This window comes from Helicoverpa zea, chromosome 25 (assembly GCF_022581195.2).
Source record: "Helicoverpa zea isolate HzStark_Cry1AcR chromosome 25, ilHelZeax1.1, whole genome shotgun sequence".
Lineage (NCBI taxonomy): Eukaryota > Metazoa > Arthropoda > Insecta > Lepidoptera > Noctuidae > Helicoverpa > Helicoverpa zea.
In genome coordinates, this window is record NC_061476.1 from 7,760,449 (window position 1) to 7,784,926 (window position 24,478).

General features: G+C 37.1%; 1 long non-coding RNA gene across 1 annotated transcript in view; it reads left to right on the forward strand.

Moving 5' to 3' along the window:
* LOC124642649 overlaps positions 1 to 6,595 on the forward strand; it is a 45,821-nt gene extending 39,226 nt beyond the window's left edge. The window contains exon 3 of the long non-coding RNA XR_006985799.1: positions 6,284 to 6,595. This is a non-coding gene — a long non-coding RNA (uncharacterized LOC124642649). The remainder of the gene's footprint in view (positions 1 to 6,283) is intronic.
* Positions 6,596 to 24,478: the final 17,883 nt, after the last annotated feature.

Genomic DNA, 24,478 nt, shown 5'->3' on the forward strand with positions numbered 1-24,478 from the left:
GGCGAGAGGAATGGGATGCCGTCGCCTCCTTCTGCGAAGCAGTCATGCTCGAGAAGTAGGCGGCGGAACGACAGAGTTCGCATCTCTCATCCCGGCTGGACCAGGTAGTCACCACGGGCGCCGGGTTGCGCGAGACGACTCCCGGCCACCGTAGGCGTGGGTCTGTGGGCGATGAGTTCGGATGGTTCATCGTTCCTGCGTCTTTTTAGACAACAGACCCGTGTTGGTGGCGTGCGTAGTTCCACGCGCTCCTCAAGTTGATGTCAGCAACCCTAGCTAGGCCCAGCAGGGCATAGGGCCGCTGGGGCTGCGGGGCTGTACGAAAGAGTTACCACGGCCCTGGTACATTAAAGGCCTACGACGGAACACGACGGATTTTTAGTCAGTAAAAGTCTGACACTCCCTCACCGCTTCTGACCCGCAGCGGGAGGGGTCATTTGATGATTTTTAGCGTCGTTAAAAAAAGTCGGTTGCACGGGTAACTGAGTTGTGGAGGTCAGATAGGGCAGTCGCTCCTGCCGCGCTGCTTCTCTCTTTTTTTGTAGTAATTCCTCTCGGGATAGCTTCTTCTTTTTAGGGGCCATATCACGTGCGTTCGATCAGCCTGTGTAATATATTTCAAGTTCATAAAGGAAAAAAATAATGCGATGCAATGATAATTTGATTCTTAAATTATTAAAAGAGACTAGCGAATACATTTACACAAACAATTCATGAAAACTATTAAACCAATACGCAGAATACACAGTCCCCTGTTTTGTTAAACAGTCCCCTGTTGCGTTTTTTGGCAAAGGACTGTTGCCAGAGGACTGTGTATTTCAGTTAGATTTCACAATATTTATGAAACCGATGTCTTATAGTTTTTTAAGAACCTACCGATCAATTAAGGCACAAATAATGTAACAATTAACTATAAATAGAGATAATTTAAGTAATTAAATTACATACAATTATTTACCAGAGGCCTGTGTGAGGTAGCGGCCCAAACGCTTGTTCACCTCACAAATGACGCTCTAACATTAAACAGAATGGCGTATCGTTACCGCATTTGATTAGTTTGCCAACTTCACAATAATTGCATTTCGTTGCACTAATAAAACGATTGTAAAATATTATAGTTTTTTTTAAATATTGATTTAAATTTTTGGCAGGGGACTGTATTAAAATTCTCAGGACAAAGTTTACAGGAGTTTATTAAAATGAATAAAGTTGTAATGAGTGCTTGTTTTACGAAAATAATATAATTTCATTATTTTTGTTTGTGATATTAACTGCCAAGTGAATGTAGTTTCATCAAGTTTTTCGGAAATCGCATTTCTAGGTGTAAATGCAGTGAAAGGGACAGCCAGGGGACTGTATTTTTCGAGCTTTTAAAACGTATAGAAAAAAAATTAAAGTAATTATGTTTATAAAAACAAAGGGCCCGTGAAGCTTCAGGGTTAAAGTTTCATAAAATGTGATTTTTTAAATAAGAATTAAACTATTTATTGAAAAAATCGGTCCGGACAGCCGATTACGAGCTTACAGAGAATCGCCCATAAACAGGTTCGCTCCAAATGCTCCCGAATTGCTCTCTCTGCTTTCTCGTGCTTGAATTTTTATTTTTAGTTCTAAAACTAGTTATGACTGTGTAGTTTTATGAATTTTTCACACTGTACTGGATACTTTTGTGCTTGGTTGGGGTATTTTGAGGCATTATTTTCTGTTAGGCATTATTTAATGGAGATTTGTTTTATTGAAATATGGTTCTGTCTTGTTTATTTTATTGTAACTTTAAACTATTACCATAATATACGTAGTTAATTAGGGTTTAAAACTGGATTAAACGCTTAAAAGTTGACGCTTTTTGAGGCAGACAAAAAAGTGACAAGTGTTTAAAAATCTGCATGTCACTTTTACTAAAAGGGAATGGCTTACTACTCTTTCTCAATAAGTTTTAACACTACCTGCCTAGCATTTTACCATCAATATTGGAATCAGCTCCCAATCTAACCAGAAGCAGCTGAGTGACAATGTTTTACATCGACTTTCTGACCTCTTGAAATTGTAACACCATTAATTTAACCACCTCTTCCAAATACTAATACCTAATTAATTTCGGCAAACCAGTCAACTTGATTGCTACACACCCTGACACTCCCAGGAGTGTCAGAGAGCGCTACTACATAAGTAGTGACTACCCGCAACGCTACCCAATCTCTTTAGTTGTCCCCAGTGGGCAATCGCGATTAATTTGTGGACACAGCCCTATCGGATCGTCTGGACATTGTTACTAACAAATTGTGGTTGGAAATAGTTCTGTTGTTAGTGTGGTAGAATTTAGCTTCCGTTTGTGTAGTTTTTGACTAGACTTCTGAAATTGGGATTAAGTTTCAAATTACTACGATATAGTTAGGTGTTACAAGACAATAGGCAGTCTAATTATAGACTACCCAAAAGCGCTATTGAAATGTCTGTTCTAAGGCACTCGATTTCAAAACAATCCAAATAAGAAGACTCAACAGTACCTTTATATATTTTGGTAATCATAGTGCCAGAAGACCCATCTTATTCTTCATTTCTCTTGAAGAACTTTCATCTTCAAAACCAATGCCTATTTGAAAAACAATTTCGGATTACCGATCCAAAAATTTTGTATTCAAACTCGCTCACCGCAATACGTTACTCGTTGGAAATTCGTATAAATTCCGTCCCTACTAGATTGCTATTCGTTCAAACTCCATTTTATTATTCACCTTCATTCGTATTGTTTTAGAAGCTTTTTTTCCAAAATAAGGTCACCTTTCACCCACTGGGATTTCAATTCAAAGATTTGTGGTTTAAAAGGACCTTAATTAACGGGGGTATGTATTATGTGTTTTTTTTTATTGTGAAATGGAAAAATCGTGGTATTGTTCTATGTTTTAAGGGAGTTAATATTATTGCTGTTCATACAAAATTAAACGCCAGAGAGTCTCACAATCAATCTTACCAAGTTGTATTGGGTTGCCCAGGTAACTGGGTTGAGGAGGTCAGATAGGCAGTCGCTCCTTGTAAAGCACTGGTACTCAGCTGAATTAATTTAGACCCTAGCATAATTGGGAAAAGGCTAGGCAGATAAAGAATGAAGAGAATTTAAATGTGATTATTGAAGTTAAATTCTATGTTTAGGAAAGTTCACCTGATGAAAATAGGATTAACAAATGACTCATTTGCAAGAATTTTAATCTGATTACCGTTAATTCGGATAATCCGGCTGAAGCTGGACTGTAATACCGATGTGGTTAGGATTCACGTTCTTCAACTTTTACCTGGGTTACAAAATGAGTATTCAAGCCTTTGTGATGGACCAGCTGTTTCAAGTACCAAATATCAGATATCAGTCGCGTCCCAAATGAAATTGAATGAACTTTTGGAAAGCGCTACTTAGATATTTAAATACTAACAAATACTGCAGACTTAACTATATAGGGTTGATGGTTGGGTGACAGTTTCATCATCATCATCATCATCAGCCTATCGCAGTCCTGGACATGGTGACAGTTTATTCTTAAGTTAATCAAATGGTGAATTCAATCAAACTTATACCTGCTGGTCATCATTCATCTTCATACTGATTTATAAGACCGATCCAACTAAAAGTTTGCCGTATGCGATGGGTCTTATAAAACACATAGATTATTTTAATAGAACTTCTATTATTATCAAATGTATCTTTAATGTTATCATCAAAATACATACAAATATATACATAGTTTACAACTCAATTCTGATTCATACTCCTAAAATGACTTGCACGGCCACCAACATCTCGATACCTTAATGGTTTCTCAATATATCTAAAATATTACTTACAAACTTACTTTGTTCATATAATAATATCAATTTTCTGTCAGTCACGTGTCCAGTTATAACATGTCTTGTTAGCAGTTATATTGGAGTTAGAAGTACACAAGTAACTTACTATTTTAGTTATGAGTCACGTGAAAATATGTCGAGTATCCCTGCGATGTAAATTGGTCGTAAATTCATTAATTTAGGTAGTAAGATAAAGGGTCTTGTAATAATCAAGAGAGGTCAAGGACCTAATTTTACAATTAAAGTGCTGAGAGAACTACTCCTGCAGTCGGATAAAAAGCCAGCTCACGTTCTTACGCCAGAATTTTAATTTATATCCATTTCCACCAACAATCTCTTAACGTTTCCCTAACTAAGTGTCACTTAGAATAAGGGCTCCCCCAATAATAAAGGTTATAAGGGACATTTAAACTTTGGTGAAAACGAAATTCGCATTAAGTGTTCCCTAAATGCTCTTAGGGAATCCCTAAATTTAGGTATTTGTTGATGAAAATGGGCATTACTTTCACATGTGTAATTAAGTATGGATTTATGATAGACACGAGTTTGATCACTATCTCACCTGGTGATAAGCGATGATGTGGTTGAATGAACCACTAATATCTTTTTTTGTCCTCTACATTTCTTACGATTCATGCTGTGTAGGCATTATATACCTTTTTACAGTCTCGCAGGTTAGCACAGACTTATTTTCAGCAGAGAAGTGCTCAATTAAGATTGGCAATTTCAGACTCTAAAGTCCAGGTTACCTCAAGATGTTTTCCTTCATCTTTAGTCAGTGTAGTTACAATGTTTAAACAATTCCTTAGGCTACTATTGCTAACAGATTACAAATCTGACTTTATAGCCGTTTTGGCTCTCATGTGAAAAGGAAGAAACGTTCTATTCTAGTTAACTATAAACAAATCTATTTTAAATTATGTCTGTGTTTGATCAGGCGAGATATCAAAGGATTGGTCTGTCTGCTGTATATGTCAATTTAAATGTTTTTCTTTTGGTTGCCAAGGCTGTCTATGAGATTTAGTGTCACGTTCCAGGTGTAGAAGAGTGGTTTGTATCTCTTTAATGCTGGACATTGGCAGTTTATAAAAAAACACTGGAATAATTGAAAACGACCGTTTTTTTAAGTGATTTAAAGATTAACAATAGTTTACAGGTATTTTGGTATGTACTCGTGACCAAAGATTCTTTGAGGATTTTTAAATTGTATAATTATTCCATTATGTCCTGAGATCTGACAAGTTATAGAGTAGCTATTTAACTGTATTGTACAGTCTTCTGCATCCCACATTGCACATGCATTATGGATATATGGAATATATGGAAATATTAAAAAAATGCAATTTTTTATCCTGATTTTGCTTATCTAATTATAATAACAAGCGACTACCGGAAATTATGATAAAAGAATAAGGCATTTGCTCTTACAAATGTTAATTTAATAGTTAAATATTGCAAAGTCATGCATTACTAAATCCATGAGAAGGAAAACCGGCCGTCAAAATATTACTAATAGCGGTAAAAAAATTCTTTCTCAAGCATGATTCGGCAAACTTCAATGTCAATGAACACCGTTAAAAATAAATAATATCAAAATATATGTGTTGCTGGGTATCCCAATTCTTTGGAAGTACATGATGAAATATTATGTAATAATCAAAGGCAATTCTATAATAGAAAATACTAATAAAATAAAGAGATTTATAAACATTTGTTTGTTATTACCCTAAACTCTAAAGGCTCCGACACTAGCGCAGCGATTTGAAAAATTATTTCACTGTTGAGAGTAACATAGGTTATATTTTGTCCGGGTACGGGAAAAAGGTCCCCCGGGACGCGAGTGGATCCCCGGGAAATAGTTACCTAGTAAAAAAATATTATCCAATATTATTTGACAGCCACATGATCGATCGTAAGGTTAAGCCACGTAGATGGGTGACGAAGTCTTAACAAGTTCCTACCTGTTTCAGAAGGCTTGTATAAATTGGTGGCTCTCGGCTATCATTTGAACATCTTTGGCAGTCGCTATGAATAGCCAGAAAGTCTGACAACCAGTCTTTCTAAAGGGTTTTGAGTTACCCTAGAAAATCGGTAGAGGAGGTTAGATAGGGCAGTCGTTCCATGTAAAACACTGGTACTCAGCTGCATTCAGTTAGACTGGAAGCCGACCTCAACATAGTTGGAAGAAGGCTCGGCAGATGATGATTACTGAGTCATTTAATAAGATACCTATGTAAAGATAATAATGCTCATCATACATGCAGTTTCATAACTATTTCATCATATAATACATACTAACATACTTAGCATACCAACAGTCTGATTGAATGAGTCATGCCATAGGAATATATAGCGAACGTCCTTGAACATATGATTCATAATCCAGTACTCAAGAGATTTCCATAATGCATCAGTGATATTTATGAGATGTGTTTGTTTGTTACAGGCTACAAGATCGGAGTCAAAATGAAGGTTACTGAGAGTTTTGGGTAAGATACAATTTCCTTACATAAAATTGGAAACTACACATACCTACAATTTTGCATGGTTTACCAGTGAATGTAAAATATGAAAGGAATGAAGAATTCAATGTGATTGAACCACTGTCTTTATCTTTAAATAAATATCATCTCTGAACTATTCTACTGCAAGACAACAGGCCTCTCGAATGACCATAAAGAAAAGTAATCCTCGTAAAAACGACATCTACTTTCATATTAGAGTATTCTAAAAAGTTCGTAAACGTATTAAAATCGGTTCAACCGTTTAGGAGATAGACACTGAGCAGTTAACACCATTTTGCGTTATTGGTTAAAACAGTTTGTCGAGAAGTTTTGCAATTGAATCAAAACTAAACAAACCAGAACTCCAATACATTTTTCAGTTTGTAAGCAATAAAATATATATAAAAAAAACATATGTACGTCTGTACGTATAACACGAACGTCTGCACAGCTTCACTCAATAGGATCTTTGAGTTTATGCCAAAAAATATTAATCTTACGTTCCCGAAATAAGCTTTAATGCGAGATCGATTCTGCTCTGAATTTACGAAAGTAACTGAGCGGTTTTTTTATAAGAGATTATTGGGGGTATTGGTAATAATGTTTTAGTGTGTCTGAAATGGACAGACCGACCAATAGATGGAAGATAGAAGACTCATTTTTTTTATACAGGTAGTACTAATTCTACCTTTATGGTACACAAAAAAATGCGTTATTTAACCTGTTGACATTGTACTAGCATCAAATAATCATTTTAAATACCTAAGATGTAGAGGAGAAGTTTTCAAAGTAGGCACCTTTCTCAACGCCTTTGAACTTAATATAATATTAAAATTGAAATGAAGAAATTCTGTTGGTTAAAAAAAGTCTGCTAAACTTTGGAGAACTCTGGACCTTAGAATTAACCGGGGCTTTGCTTAATTCCTAGCCATTCAATTACATATAAAGTTTTAAGATGCACTTAAAAAATATACATTATTTTATCTCCAGCATTTAAACTACCACACAAAAATTCAGGAAGCTCCCAACCCAGTACAAAGTTCACCGATTGAAAGCCGACATATGGCTCGTATCCATTTAACGATGGCTTGCGCACGCGCCGATCCATACAACATTACAATATGGCCGCCGTTATACCGCGTCCTTCAAAAGGTTGCAGACGTTATTCTGTGCCAGAAATTTTTACTTTAATCAATTATTTTTTTTATTAGTGGTTCATGGTTATTTTTATTTTTAGCGTGAGATTTGAGTAATGGAGTAACATTTAATAGCTTTGGCCCGCGGTATCGGTTGTGTACCGTGGAAGCTTCTTTGCTTATAAAAATTACCTATATCCTAACAACCATTCCCAATATTCAGTCTACCTGCTAATTTGGTTACTAGAGACAGAATTTTCCCATTAGCTCCACATAAGTAATGTCAAATTGCTGTGAATTACATAATGTTAGGAATGACTGTGATTCGATAAATGGGCTATCTAACAGTGAAAGAAATTTTCAAAATGCACCAGATGCAGAATCAAATGGACGATAGCAAAAATAGCACAAATAAACAATCTCTTCAACATCTAGCTACCTATATGAATTTAGAAAAAAATCGTGAAAAATAATAACAATAAGCCCCGCAGGGCATCTGAGGCGGATGACGGGGAGTAGCGACCCCGCGGGGCTATATATCCGAGTGCTCCAGGGAGAGTATACTGTCCCCCACCTCCGGCTTGCCGGAGTGAAGCATGACGGGGGATAGGTCTCCCGCCTCTTGGCTTGCCTTCATCGGCCGGTCAGAGTGGAGTCGCTAGAGCAAGGTTAGTCCTGCTCGGAGGGTAGGTGCCTCGTGGTAAGTGGCGAGTGGGCCGGTGATGCTGGACCCACAGGGAGCGCGTGATCTGCGTTTAAAGTCCGCCGAGGTATCCTCACCCTTCTCAGCCGCTCATGTCCCTGTTGCCCTCTTGTTGCTTTTCAGTGACTGATTCCCGGGGGCCCAGTAAGTGAGTTGGCGAGTCTCCACCTGCCATTTTAACATGTATTTAATACATTGTCATCGGCAGGTGCCATAGTTCCCGTAGTTTCCCCATTCCTAGTCCATTAGCATCCCATCACAATAGCCTAAGTAGTTTTCATCCATAGTTAGCAATAGTTTAGCACAGAACCGGGGATTGTCCTTGGGTACATTTCTATAGTGTATACAGGGATAATCGTCGGTTTTGTGTTACCATTTCATTAAAGTTGTCTCAAAAGGGCTTCAGCGTGTTGGCTTCGGCCCCACGTTCGCCTTCCAAAAATCCGGGACTCTGTAGTCCCGTGGTCGGTTAGAGACATACAAATATAACAATAATAATGTCGGAACACCTTTTCACACACGGTCGGTTATCCAAACTACATATTATTGTTTTTTTTTTATTTATTCTTGTACATATTAATTACATTTTTAAATATTAAATATAAGAATAAAAAACATTTACATATTATATTATTAATTATGTTAAAAAATATAGAAATTGAAAACTGGCCCAAAACGAATGCCGTGAAGTGTAATACACTGCCCGGCACTACAAAGGTGACCGGCGCAACATATGGCGCGCATCCGTCAGTCGACGCGTGCGCATCACATGGCGATTATTGCGCGTCATTGATAAAGACATTGTTTGGAGTACCAATCGGTTAAAATGTATGCATGCAAAATTGATCGTTCACTTAACGAAGATTTTTAGAGATTACCACGGTCCATTGTTATAAAACTGATTGCAAGTCTTGTGGTGAGCCGCACCAGTTTTCAGTTGTCAAATCTTCGATTTGATCGTTTCGATTCGCCGATTCGACTGGTTATGGTTTGGTTATCGTTGTAGTTAAATGGTGCAATTCACTCTTTCTAGTGTAAACAAAAGAATGTTACTTTTATCGAATACACACGATTCCCAAAGTTTCTATTCAAATTAATTACACAAATAGCGAATATACGTGCGACCATTAAACTCATAAAATAAATAACATCTCAAAAAGGAATTATTATGATGCAAAGTAAAACCAACAACAAATTATAACATAACAACCATATTTCAGTGCCTTATTTTACTCTAATTCTACAATAACTTTGCCAAGTAAATTTTGAAAATCTGCATTTATCGCCGCAATGCATAATTGCAACTTAAAATAATTATTTTTACTATTAACTTTGACTCGCTAATAATGTTAGTAAAGCAGGTCGGAGTTTTGGCCGGCCGCCAGTAATGGGTTATGTTAACCTATTTTTTTAACTTTTCAAGGAATCGAAAATATCAGGTTTTATAACCAAAGATGGCTGAATTTGGCGTCCGTCCAGAATATTGATTAGAATATTAAAATAAGTTGAGTTTTATAGGTTTTTTTGGAACCGGTGTTGGTAACGGTATTTTTATTGTAGCTTTAGTAAAGAATACTCAAGACCTGTATTGTGTTTTCTAAAAATATTCTTAAAACCTAGTTTTTGGATTACTTTTACTTTTTTGAGATGTGCATAAAACTGTCTGCTATGCAATTTTGGATTGAACGAATCTTTTTTTAATCCGTTATACTTTGTCCTACATAATTTGCTGGATATGGTGGCTACGAGCTTTGTAGACGGCTTTTCAAAAAGGCCAATAAAAGCTAGAACATACAAAAGTAAAATAAAGCTTTACAAATATATTTGGCATAGTTTCATCCGAGTGTAGAAAAATTAAGTCAGTCCTCACCCTAATAATTACCCCACACTACATAAAACCGTTATTAGAATCATACTTAACTATCCTTACGGATCAATTGCTTCAGGCATTTATAACTTTAGAATAAAAATTCTTTACACGACAAATAATGCCCAAAATGAGCCTAACTTCCAAAGAAAAAAAAAATACACTACCACCCACAAATTTCGGGACAGCAAATTATAGCAATTCACGAACCATGCGTCACTAGTTCAGACATCTCGTAAATTGTCTATTAACCTAATTTTTACCATTAAGCGTAACACGGAATGTACCGTCAAAGCTATAACGTTATTATTAACTGGTTCCCTGCTGTTTTGACGATTCCTTGTTATATGGTATAGACTAGTGTAGCCTGTGGTGTTGTCCGCATTTATAGACATTTATAACCTACAATACCTACAATGGTTTGTTTATCGAAATCGTAAAGAACTTTAGTCGCATTTCTAAATATGACGATATTTATGCTATAGTGCGCATGGGAATGTGCCATAGCATATCGGCTGCCGAATTCCCTGTCTGGGGTTTGATTTGGGACCTCTAAAATTGTCAAATAAACTGCTAAAGACTTACATTATAACAAGATTATGGATATTCCAGCGATGAATTTATTAAATATTAATGTCTAAAATGTTAAAGTAGTAAGTTCATTAAAAATACCTAACAAAATATTTTTACGAAGAAGCTATTGAAATAGTCCACATTAAAAATATTAAAGAACCCAGTAACAAACTTAATTAAGAAATATTGATCCTAGCCATAATAAGTCAAATTGTATCAAAAATCTAGGCTAGAGCAATTAATAAAGAAAAACTGGGTCATATTTATTGCCAGACAGTGTAATAGTAGATTATTACTGGCTACTTCATTTACAAGTTATTTTTATTGCTTAGTTCAAAACTAGTGTTTAACACATTATGCTAGCCACATTAATATGCAAGCAAGTTTAACTATTTTGTTATTTTGGTAGCAAATTATCTTGGTAGGTAGGAAGGTAGAGGTCATAAGGGGGTATCATATTGTACAGGTAACCGAATTGAGGAGGTCGGATAGGCAGTCACTCCATGTAAAATTCATCATCATGTAAGACTGGAAGCCGACCTCAACTTAGTTTGGGAAAAGGCTCGGCAGATGATGATAAAATAGAGGATATATGTAATGTGTTTATTAACATTTGTTAGTCACCACTCCATTTGCCAAAAAAAAAACTACAAACCAACAAACCCACATTTCTAAACTATAGCTTAAACCAAAAAAATCCATGCAGGTATCAAAAACCAATCCATCAATGATAACAAATTAAACATACCTACATAGAAAACTACTGCACATTTAACGATAACCATCAGCAGAATGGATAGCATTAAATGGATGGAATGAGGGGTGTATCGGCTAATTCAATTACGTGTAGTGCCACTATAGCCGTGGTCACGCGACGCGGGTGTGGTCGTATTAACCTAAATGTACTGTGGTCACTCGTGTAAGGGACGTTTCAGATGAGCGGTTGTGATTTTTTTTCGCGATATTGCGCGGTTTGAAGGAAGAGCTCGCCAACTATAAAGGACAACTACAAAGTTGTCCAAAGTTTATAGTAGTGTCAGTACTCTAGAATACCTATATGAACAAAACACCTGGTTATGGTGTTATTTCAAAAAAGTAAGACAGACGTTTGACACGTCATTACAAACCTCCGACACAAAATTTTTCGTCTGTTTACCTTTTTGTAATAATATCATTAAGTTCTCGTCACCAATAGTTAACTTTGCCGCTCAAAGTAAGACTTTTAATGACTATTTTATACATAGTGGCTGTTCCACAGTCACTAGTAGGTAACTTCAGACGTGAAAAATTATTTTACAGTTACTGACAGGCGGCCAGATAGTCAGTCGCTTCTTGTAAAGCACTGGTACTCAGCTGAATCCGGTTATACTGGAAGCCGACCCCAACATGCTTGGGAAATGGCTCGGAGGATGACAGGCGGATAAAAAACGTGCGTATATAAAACGCTAGTCTGAAACCGCTCTAAGCGTGTGTGTAGGAAGGTTACTAGAATTCGCGTGTTTAATTTAGCCATGGTATTTTATGGCGCCATTTATAGTTCGGCCATTCAGAGAATGCGTTCCTGACACGTCGCGATTGAACTGACGACGTAACTTTGCAATGGCGTTGCAGTTACGATAAAAATATTTTTGCTGGTTGTTTACCGTTTTAACAATTGAGGAGCATTAAAACAACATTATTATATCAATAATCAATGAATGTTATTACGTCGTCAGTTCAATCGCGACGTGTCAGGAACGCATTCTCTGAATGGCCGAACTAAAGTTAATACAAGTGATAAAGCGATGGTATTTTGTAGCCTTGTGGCTAAAAAGTGTCACCTGTAATACATGCCTGTGTAATGTAGATGTAGGTGACATGTAGTATGTTAAAATAATTTATGTAAGTTTAAAAAATGAAGTAACAATATTATATGTATGTCCTGAATGTGTTACATCTATAATATCGTCTATAGGTACTAATATCATAAAGACGTCTCCCCTCTCCGTGTGAGAGGGGGCCTGTGCCCAGAAGTGGGACGATAAAAAGGCTGTTACAGTTACAGTTAGGGCTGCCATCTCGAATTTCGCCAAACCCGGACAAAGATTAAAAAAAACCCGGACATTTGACGTAAATCGCATTTTTTCCCCGGACGGGTACTCTTACACCGAATGAGGTTAGTGTTTTGTATCATAATGCCGATAAATACGGAAATACAGTTAGGTGCTTTCTTACATGAAAAGTGTCCGGGTTTTCCCCGGACGCTTTTTGAAAACCCGCCCGGACGTCCCCCGGACGGGGTCAAAACGAGGACAAATCCGGGGAATCCCGGACGGATGGCAGCCCTAGTTACAGTACCTACCCTAAAGGCGCCGAAACTATTAAACTAATTTGAAATTTTCTTTCACATCTGGAAAGCTACACTCTTCTCTAGTAACATAAGCTATATTGTATGCCCTTACGGGCCAATAGGGCTAGTAAGTACATCATCATCATCATCATCATCATCAGCCTATCGCAGTCCACTGCTGGACATAGGCCTCTCCAAGTGCACGCCACTGAGATCGATTTTCGGTAAGTACATACATATGTTTTATCAATATACTTGTCGGAGGCGTCATCAGGATGGCACTATCGTCCGACATCAGTTAGGGTAATCAAGCAAAGAGATAATTCAAAGAAACTCAAAACTCAAACAAACTCAAAAACTCAAACGTTTATTCAAATTAGTCAGAACAAAAGACAGCCCCCAAAACGCCCGCCCTTCGCCACTTCCTATGTGTTTTGGCTGGGGAGAAGAAGTGGCGGAACAAACTCCCCAGCAACACATGTCTCTCTGTTAGGTTAGAAGAACCATTACAATACAAAAATCACAAGACTACAATAAGTTTAGGTACTACAACGCTAAGCAATAACACTGGGTACACTACACGTAACGAAAGGCAGTAACGCGACGACTCGACGAAGCCTCGACCAAGACTCGATCAAGACTGAGCTCCGCGGACGCCACACCGACCACCACGAATCTGCCAAGCGCGCCAAAATGTTGTTTCACCGGAAACGCCACCAGAGGGCGCGCTTGCGTGACGTTTAGTGTCCGTACTAATGACAGTCTCCGACACGGCCATCTTGACAACTCACACGTCCTCGTGTGAGGTAGGTATCTGGAACAAGAATTCACGGAAAGTAAGACGTCCTTTGTTCGGCCTTCCTGACCAAACGTTCGTAAAATGAAAACAACAAAATTTATTCTCATTCACATTTACATTGTCATAACACAAGAATCTCAGCATTTAAATTACAAAATCAACATTCGAACCAACTTAAAAATCGTTTGATCAAATTTAGTATGCAGTACTCTGTTCGTAACTCCACCTCGTCTAACAACTCATTGCCTCAATCCGGCAAAACCAGCGGGACCTCCATCCGGTAACCGAATTCAACACACACAACATATCATATTGCCTCTGTCCGGCAAGTATGGGACCTGCTCAATAATTCAAAGTTCGAATTAAAACAATTTTTACTTAGTTATCGTCAGGTTTATCTGATCAATCTAAACATTTTCAATGCAATAGAACGCTTTCACCTTGTGCGATGAGACGCGATGTCCTGGCCTGCCGCAACTCACACGGCCTCCACGACGAATCTGGGGGAGGATGACGCTCCAAACAGCAACTGCAGCGCACCTCGCCCGCCGCTTGACTAGTAGACCTCGTCCTGTTCTCCAGGCTCGGTTCACCTTAGATGTTATCTGTTAACTCAGATATGGAAAGTGCTTAGGCAACCGATCAGATATTGACAACATATGGGTCAGCAACAGACTACCACGATGGTAAGACCCAAACACATGTTATGGGTTTTAAGAATAGCAATCACCATTTAAATGAAGAAACTAGTTACATTAAATGCTAAGCACGAAATCAAAGAAAGATCGAATTGCTAGTCAGACTCAACTCGTAAATTACTAAATCATTACAGCTACGGTTGTCATTCACATCAACGCCTTCTACTCGATAGGCTTCACATAACCGTCTGTCCCTTAGCAGAGCTCTCAGCCAATCCTGGCCTTCTAGGGACCACAACCACAACCACAGTGACATGACACCAACTGTACCACAGATGTATACGGGTCTCTTCCTGGTCACCCCGATGCCGTCACACAGGCCAACGAGTCTCTTCCAGGTCACCCCGATACCCATCATAGGTACAGCTTAACACAATGAAATTACTGAGAAGGTGAATGTAACACCTTACCAAAAATCTCTAGTCTGATGCACAATTCAATCAAATGACGCAAAACTGAAATATTCTAATTCGAGGTTTTAATTGATAAACAGAAACCAGGTAATCCCTGTGACCAAACATAAGATACACACTTCAGCCATCCCTGTGACAAGTGCTCAACGGCAGTCATCTCTGTGACTTCCAACTTAACAGTCAATCAACCCTGTGATTGAAGCGCAACACACAAGCATACACACATTTACGTGCTCTCCGATGCACGAGTGAATCAATCACCAATATCCAGACTAAGGGCTGCTTTGTGAAAGTTTCTAAAACTCAAAGCGATTTCGTCCCGACCTGGGAATCGAACCCAAGACCTCGTGTATAGCAGTCACGCTTGCGACCACTAGGCCAACGAGTCAGTCAAACAGTACAATGTACAATGACAAGCCACAATAAAATTGGATTGATCTCACCAGGTTTATCATTCAGGCGTCGTAACATCTCTGTGCATAGCGTCTCGTGTATGTTCATGCTGAAATCCGGCGCGCAGTAGAATCTAGGCGTCGCGCTCGCGGACGCCACAGCGATGAACTAGCAGACTAGACTCCTTTCACTCGAAGCAGGAGAGGCTCACGGGATTATCACATGCAAAAGAAATCGGAAATCGATTAATTTTATCACAACATTTTCATAACAACGATGACAATATTGCTGTCATGGCATAAATCTAATTTCACTGATTGACGATTTTCCCAACAATGCAATCATGAAGGGCACGTGAACAGTATGTCAGAACATTATCACATTCGGATTAAAACAAACCTAACAGCAGCTTTATAACGAAGCTTGTGGCAATGAATGCTCCCTGAACCCAGGCGGTTCATAACCAACAATAATCAGCGAAACAGACTGCCTCTCAAGTTTAAAAATGTCGTAAAACAAATAACGTCAACATAAAGCAAAAATGGATTGGTCTCACCGGATTTCCACTCAACGCGCATGACGATCGCACATCGCTATCGCACACATCGCAGTGCAGCAAGGCTTTCGCGGACGTGAAGCCACGGAGATGCACGAGCACCAACATTCTGAACTCACGATAACACGACAGGCTCCTGGCAGCTGGGATGCTCCGCAGTAATTTTGTCGCCATATTGCACAATAACCACCGTCATTGTTGAAACATGAAAAAAATACAAATTCGGTTAATTTTCTAGCATACCCTCAATAACTAGCTTGACATGTTACAATGGAAAACGATACCATTACCATAACCGTGGTTACCATACTTCTACCTTCGCTGAAATTCTTAATAAATCTTCTACTACAACCTCCATTTGAAATTATCAACGTTCCATTTTTTTTTTAACCAAATGATTCAAATTCCACTTACATCGTTAAATACACACTAGCAAAAATCACATAGCAAACCTTACTAACAAAAGTCGAAACCTAAACTCAATTCAACAATTTCCGTCAAGACAACCTTTCTCCGGCGTCTGATAGCGATGACTCAAGACATCCTCTATCCGGAGTGTGATAGTCACCATTTCAAGACAACCTTTATCCGGCGTCTGACATCTACGACTCAAGACATCCTCTACCCGGAGTCTGATAGTCGACTTGCCCTTCAAGACAACCTCTATCCGGCGTCTGACAGGCACACCCAAATAACCATTCCACCGAATAACCACCTAGGATTCTTCCTAGTGCTTACCTAGATCGATTCAATGTGATAGCAGTATCGTATCAGGCGTTACAATTTTCACCACTACAATTTTTACACGTTCACATTTTGAACACGTGACCCTGTGGGCATTCGGATTACATCCCACTTCTGATGTCGGAGGCGTCATCAGGATGGCACTATCGTCCGACATCAGTTAGGGTAATCAAGCAAAGAGATAATTCAAAGAAACTCAAAACTCAAACAAACTCAAAAACTCAAACGTTTATTCAAATTAGTCAGAACAAAAGACAGCCCCCAAAACGCCCGCCCTTCGCCACTTCCTATGTGTTTTGGCTGGGGAGAAGAAGTGGCGGAACAAACTCCCCAGCAACACATGTCTCTCTGTTAGGTTAGAAGAACCATTACAATACAAAAATCACAAGACTACAATAAGTTTAGGTACTACAACGCTAAGCAATAACACTGGGTACACTACACGTAACGAAAGGCAGTAACGCGACGACTCGACGAAGCCTCGACCAAGACTCGATCAAGACTGAGCTCCGCGGACGCCACACCGACCACCACGAATCTGCCAAGCGCGCCAAAATGTTGTTTCACCGGAAACGCCACCAGAGGGCGCGCTTGCGTGACGTTTAGTGTCCGTACTAATGACAGTCTCCGACATACTTATATTTAATAATTGAGTGCCACTTACCATTTACCATTTTGCGTATTTAAATAAAGATTAAACTGGACTGGCATACAGGATGCGACATATTTCTGGTACTGGATCATCTTTTCTTTATTATTAAATTTTTTTAATCTATTATTTTTTTATTCATCATATTTTTTATTCAAATATAAGATAAAATGTACTAAATATACAGGTGTGAAATATTTTTGTTTTAAAGTCCTCTTAAAAAAGCTTCTTGCATTTTTATTGCATTAGGTACTTTTATTAAAAAAAATACACTGCTAAGGCTATCTAACTTGGGATCGCAAAGTTTCCTATACTCAATTTGAAGTTTTCTCAGCAACAAAGTGCTATATTTTCCCAGTTTTTGCTGAAATATTCCTGTAAGAGAGCATACTGCAAACTTTTAGTCGGCCGATAGTTTTTCGGGCTCATTGATCAGTATGAAAATGAATGGTAGTACGAACATTACAGAGATCAGGTATTTAGCCGGCATCAGACAGACTGAAAACTTTGATTTTTATCAAGTTTTTTTTTTTACACTGCTGCGCTAAAATTTGTTCTCTATAATTCATAATACATACATAATTATTGCTTCACTTTCACTGTATACCTTTCTCAGGTATAGCTTGAAAACTATTATAGAAATTCTTTTTGAAAACTGTCAAAGGAGTTTCTTGCCGGTTCTTCTCCATGAGACCCGCTCTTTGGAACCGTGCAACTAGCTTGACGATTCAAAAGAGCTGTTATAGGCCTACCCGAAAAAAAATTGCTAACTATCGGCCGACTAAAAGTTTCCCGTGTGCAGCTATAACTGCAACAGGTTGGGAGGTGGCGATTTGGGCCAAAGTCCCTTGATAAACGACGTGTCATTTCAGTGTACTACAGTTTGTGTTTTCGTGTTTATTTCAGCTTCAAAATTGTGTTGTTTCGACGTGTTTTATGTTTTGGAAATTTTTCGATAACGTTTTTTTTTGTGATGATGGATTTAAGGGGAGAGGAGTTAGCGATTAGGTATTTTTAGGTATTCAAATGATTGAGTATTTAAAGTCTCTCGTGATGTGAAATCATCCGAGAACTATTGCTGTTTTTGAGACTAAAATACGAGATACTAAAATAATGCTTAAAATATACGTAATTCCAGAATATATCATTGTTTACCGACTTCAAAAGAATAGAAGGTTCTCAATTCTCTGAATGTGCAAAACTAGCCACGAGCACAATGTTTCACATATTTTCAAGTTATTCAGCACAAATAAATATAAATGATAACCACATTACTTACGTAGATACGATTTCTTCCGAAATTCACAAGCGTAATAATAATTTTTCATAATACACATAAACAATTCACAAAAGAGTACAAACTCAGATTTAAAATTACCGTCTTCTCGATATGTTTACGACTACATTTTGGCAAAGCGTATATATTGATGTTGGCAACACTCGCGATTGATCTCACTCTCATTATTGGTTTTGGGCCCGTCGGGTATTCTTGTCTATTTTACTATTGTGTATCATCTGAGATTTTGTTATTATTGTTTAGGCTATAATTTAGGATTTCTTGTGGTGGTTTTGTTGGTCTAAATTCTTGCAAAAGCTCATACCTAATTTGCATTTACCCACATTATTAGCTTGAGAAGCAATAAGAAGAAAACAACGATATATTTAGTAGGTAACTAAAACTTTAATATAAAAAAAAAACTTATTAAAATAGGTGTGTGTAAAATTGTTGTATCAAAACTTTCGCAAAATACATTACTATAATGTACTTTGCTGTTACAAAAATATATGATCCTTTTATCCCTCATTCAACAGTAATTTTTTTGCCCACTGTTGCGACAAAATAAGTTTCTGCTTATTAAAACTAGATAAAGCTATAAAGGCTTTAAATAGGACACTAAAATCACTATCACATTTCCTCATATTTATTACCGGATATACTAGCCCGTAAAACTACCCCGACCATATTTCTACCATGCAAAGTTTACCACGAAACTTTCTACCAAAACTACATTAGCTTTTTAAATAAAAAGATTGATCGGTTCCCAATATCCATTACTTAATGTATTGTATAACTTATACCTATATAATTAGGTTCGCTATCAAATTACATTTTTGGGGTAAACCGCGGAGGGTAAAGATATCAATTTTTTATTCTTCGTGAACTATGGTAATATTTTCCATTACGTATTTTATGAAAAGGTAAATATTGTTGATGTTTTGGAGCTTATAACTACTTCCACGTATTTTTTATATAGAAAGTGTAAGTGATAAGATTTGAGGCCTACAATACGAGGTCAAAATTCACTTGAAAAATAAACATTAGTTTTTTTTAACACAAATGTTTACTTTGAAAACTGAACGTGAAATGAGAAGTATGCAGTTGTTTAAAGAAAATTGGGCCTTATTGTCGCGGTTTTTGAACCAGATATAGAGTGAATTTTATTTTTAAAGTAATTAGCTGATTTGATTTATAATTATTTCTAGAAAGTTTTACATTAAAATTAAAGTCATCCTCATACCCAATTTTTAGAGTATTTAACAAATAAAGGTATTAAATACTTCAATAAAGTAACTGAAATAATTTCAACACGAGAACCGAAACATAACCTCAAACAAATCGGGCCAAGGCTATCAGGATGATGAATGTATATGTAAACATCAAATATTTGTGCCAATATCGGTAATAATATATCGATGTCGATAATATTGGTAACCGCCATTCGATTCCGTTATGTTATGATCCTCGGGCGATGGAATATTAACAAAAATATTACTTGACAAATCTGCTCAAACAATTTCGCGGGAATTCGGGGACCAGGAGCCTTTTCCCAACTGTCTTACGATCGGTTTTTTGTATAACCTAATGCTGATACGTTTATTCAAGTTAATAACATGATATACACAAGATTTTCAAAAACTTAATTTTAAAAAAAGGTACCAATGACAGAACCAACACACCATCAGAATTAACAGTTTTTCTTTGTACACCTAGTTGTTTTTTCCAAAAAGGGCAGATTACCGCTATCGCAATGAGTGGAGTGAGACATCCATCCTAATTAATTTAACTATTAAATAATACAAATATTTATTATAAATCAAATCTTATCTTCCATCTCAATATGTCCATGTAACCGTGGTGAAAAGGAACGCATGAATGCGTGACTAATTTTCAAAGTGGTCTCAAGCAAAAACTAGCGATCATATACATGAAAAAGCTTTAAGGAAAAGTCAAAATTAAATACTTGAGTTCTTTCAATACGTGATTACCACGCAAATTATATTATTAGTGTTAGCACGCGTGTTGGTAATTAGATGGGTCACGCTTGCTCAGGTAAAATACGAGACGAAGAAATTCGATATTAAGAGGATAAACCTTCTATAATATCTACTATAATATTGTTGTTGAAGTTTGTTGGTTTGAACACGCTAATCTCAGGAATAACTGGTCCTATTTGAGAAAGAATGTCAGACTTTAGAGTTAGGTTAGCCAATGTATAAAGGAGAGCTATTTTTCATCTTGATAGGCGGAGTTCCCCGCAGGAGGAAGCTCGAATAAAATTAAAACAAATTTTAGACACGATCGCCGTGTCAAACCAAAAAAGTTATAAATACAAACTTGCTAAGAAACTAAATTGTATGTCGCTCCAGGCATCCCACGCAACTAGTGTCAACGGTTAAGCACCCGACGGCCATTATTTCGAAACTATCACAAATAAATCAATGTAAATACTATCTATGTATGCCGATTATAACTAAACCAATTTCCATATCAGATTGTTTGTGAACACACACCTTGTATTCGTGTCGTGTTTCCGAACGTAATTGACAGATGTCAAAAATACTTTTCGCGCCGTTTTTGCTGTCATACAATAATGATGTAGATTTTTGTAGATAATGTCTTTGTTTGATTTGTTTTTGTTCATATTTGTAGCTGTGGGAATTGCATGTTTGTAGAGCATTATTATTGTTGTATTTTTACAATGATTACTTGTCTTACTAAGCTTTTCCTTTAGTATTTTTTATCCAGCTATGAGTGGTTCTATATGTATAGACGACTGCACGTTAACCAACCTTAATCTGTCAAAATTCTTCAGTAGATTTTCAACCTTAACACAATAGTGGAAGGTTAATGTTCGATTGGTAAAATTTGACAGATTTGGTTAGGTTGACCTGCTGACTTCTGTACATGGGACCACTTTTATTAGTGTTCAATTTAATTAAGTCTTTCTACAAAATGTCAGACAGCATATATGCCAATCATTATTACATTTGCCTTATGGCACTCCGTTTAAAAATACCGTTGTCGACAAATATTTCGAATATCAATTTCAAAGACATATAATATCTCCAATCACAGACTAGACCAGTCTACCTTCAGATGACTCATACTGGCGCCAAAAACTGGCTCTAATACAATAACTTATCATATCAATCATGTGATTATGGAAGATATTCAACATACCTATTATTATAATAAAAATAGTAATATATAATTATAGTATAGTATAATAGAAGCAGTAATTAATCCAACTTGGGTAGTAATTAAAGTTTTTGAATGTGGCAACACTGTTGATGTGACCCAATTTGAAAGGTGAGGCTTCTGACATTTTGGTTTTAAACTTTCGATTAATATTTAGGTATAGTTTCGTCTGTACATACATATATCGAAGATTTTGTAAAAACTTTAGCGATCAATATGCCACCTTCTATTTCATTATTTTATAAATAAATAAATAATAAATCTTTATTAATAATAAATTATGAAATTATATTTTTTGTTACTTAAAATTGACCCATCATTAAATTAATTAGGTTTTTATTTAATAACATAGGTAGGTTATCATTTTGTTTGTAAGATATAATATTGAAAAATATCTCACTCCTCAAAAGAAATTGCGAAGAAAAATCAAGAAAAAAAATAGACCATCAAGAAAATGAATCACAAAGAAAAAATACAAGAAGAAGAAGAAAGAACTATAGATTATAAAGAGAAGATAAAGAAGAGAGTACGGTACACTGATGGGCCTGAATTGTTGCTCGAACCTGTGTTTTGATCAAGGTGAGCAAACTTTCAGGTGTGTTAGTGCCGACTTTTCTACAAAAAGAAGAATCAAGAAGAAAAATATTGTCGTTGAAGAAGAATATGACAATTTCTAACGTGATTTTGGGTTGTTAAGTTGTAAATAATGTTATTAAAGTTTATTAACAAAATTAAAAAGTAGTCTTTTATAATATTATAGTGATCTACATGTAGTACAGAACACTACAGTAACCATTACAGCTAACCTGTAAAGCTAGGCATAATATAAATTACAATATTATTAAACCATAAAGCATAACTTGAACAAAAGCCAGTGACGTCAAAATATCTTGCTGAGGCACTACCATGGAGAACAAAATGACTAGCGGAGGTGCCATAACGGAAAATCTCCTAAGAAAGTAGCGCTTCAAAATGCGACGAACGAGGGACGAGGAACGTTACTGTCTTCGCCCTTATACGCCATCTTTGAACCCAATATTTTTTTCTAATACCAAAAATCGTTGACAGATGTCTCAAAGAACCCGAACGCCTCGTTGGTTCACTCGTAAGTGATCGTTTTCGTCATGGTTACTGTACGTATTTGACCTAGAAGAAGGCGCCTGACCTACCTGCACTATAGCATCTCCTCTCCTCTTTCCTTACTCTGAGGAAGCTACTCATTCCTCTGCTTCCCTGATTAAACCCCTAGAGAGCTTGTTACGAGTTTAGGTTAACACTTAAACTTAAGTTATTGTTCCTGCGTTAACAAGGAATTAGTAGGTAGCAACTGTTTATTATAATTATTAGGTATTTGGTGTAGCCACTGTTTTCAGAAAAAAAACTGTTGCTTAATGCGACCCTGCAAAATATTTAACCGTGAATAAACACGTCCTGTAGAATTTTTTTGCGCACCCGGAAAAAAAACCGCCATGCAGAAACTACTCTGCCCACATGAATAAAATTGCCTATATACATAGCTTCCACCTAAATGGTCCAGTAGTTCCTGATTTTAGTGCTGCAAACAAACAAACTCTTCAACTTTATAATATTTATTTAATATAGTCTAGATAATGTAAAACAAACGTACAGATATGCGATCTAGTTCCAACTCACAGACATTTCTCGTCCACGCTCCGATATCCTAGATCTGTCTCGATACAGCACGCCCAGACTATAGTGTAGACACAATATGTTTCTTGTTATACAAATGCTGACACTCACTCATAATATGATTTGAATTATAACATGTTTGGACTTTAAAAGAGACTATGACCCTTGAGTTTGTTTCGGCGTTTCTTCTCAGGGATCAGTCAGTTAGGAAGTGCCGATCCCAGCGTTCTTAAAATGACGTGTAAAAGTGATGTCCAACTTGCAAAACAAACGATTTCATTTCATTTCACAAGTGTTTAGTCTTTGTCCTGTCAAAGTCGTGGTGAGTAGACGTCACACACAAACATGAAAAAATATCTTTACTTCCTCCGAAATGGGCTTGTAACACTATAAGAGTTTTCTAAATCGCTCCAGTAATTCCTGATATTAGCACGCTTTTTTTTAACGACGTCAAAAATCATCAAATGATCCCCTCCCGCTGTCCCGCTGTTCGTTAGCAGCGGTGAGGGAGTGTCAGACTCTTACTGACTAAAAACCGTCGTGTTCCGTCGTAGGCCTTTTATGTACCAGGGCCGCGGTAACTCTTTTGAACAATCCCGCAGCCCCGGCAGACGTTGGCCCTGTTGGGACCCGCTGGGGTTGCTGACATCTCTTTGAGGAGCGTGCTAAAAACTTTTAGCTTTATAATATTAAACTGTCTAGATAATGTAAAACAAACAAATATACGAACTCGCAAACATTTCTCGTCCACGCTCCGATATCCTAGATCTGTCACGATACAATGCGCCCAGACTATAGTGTAGGCACAATATGTTTCTTGTTATATAAGTGTTTAGTCTTTGTCCTGTCGAAGTGGTGACTGGACTTTGTATAGTCTATGCATTTTGTATTAGGTAAACGTGAGCTATTAATATAAATACTTGAGTACCTAGATACAACTGTATTGATTAAGCGAGGTATCCCGAAATCAATAATGGGGTATTTTATCTTAAAATCTGATTTTAAGATCCTCTGCAAATTCTAAGCAGTCAACCGAAAGTTAGCTGACAATTTATTTTTTGAAGGTTACCACATACCTAATACGTATCAATAACATTGACATAAACTTATATCTCAATACTCGCTTTTGCCTGCGGTTTGGGCACGT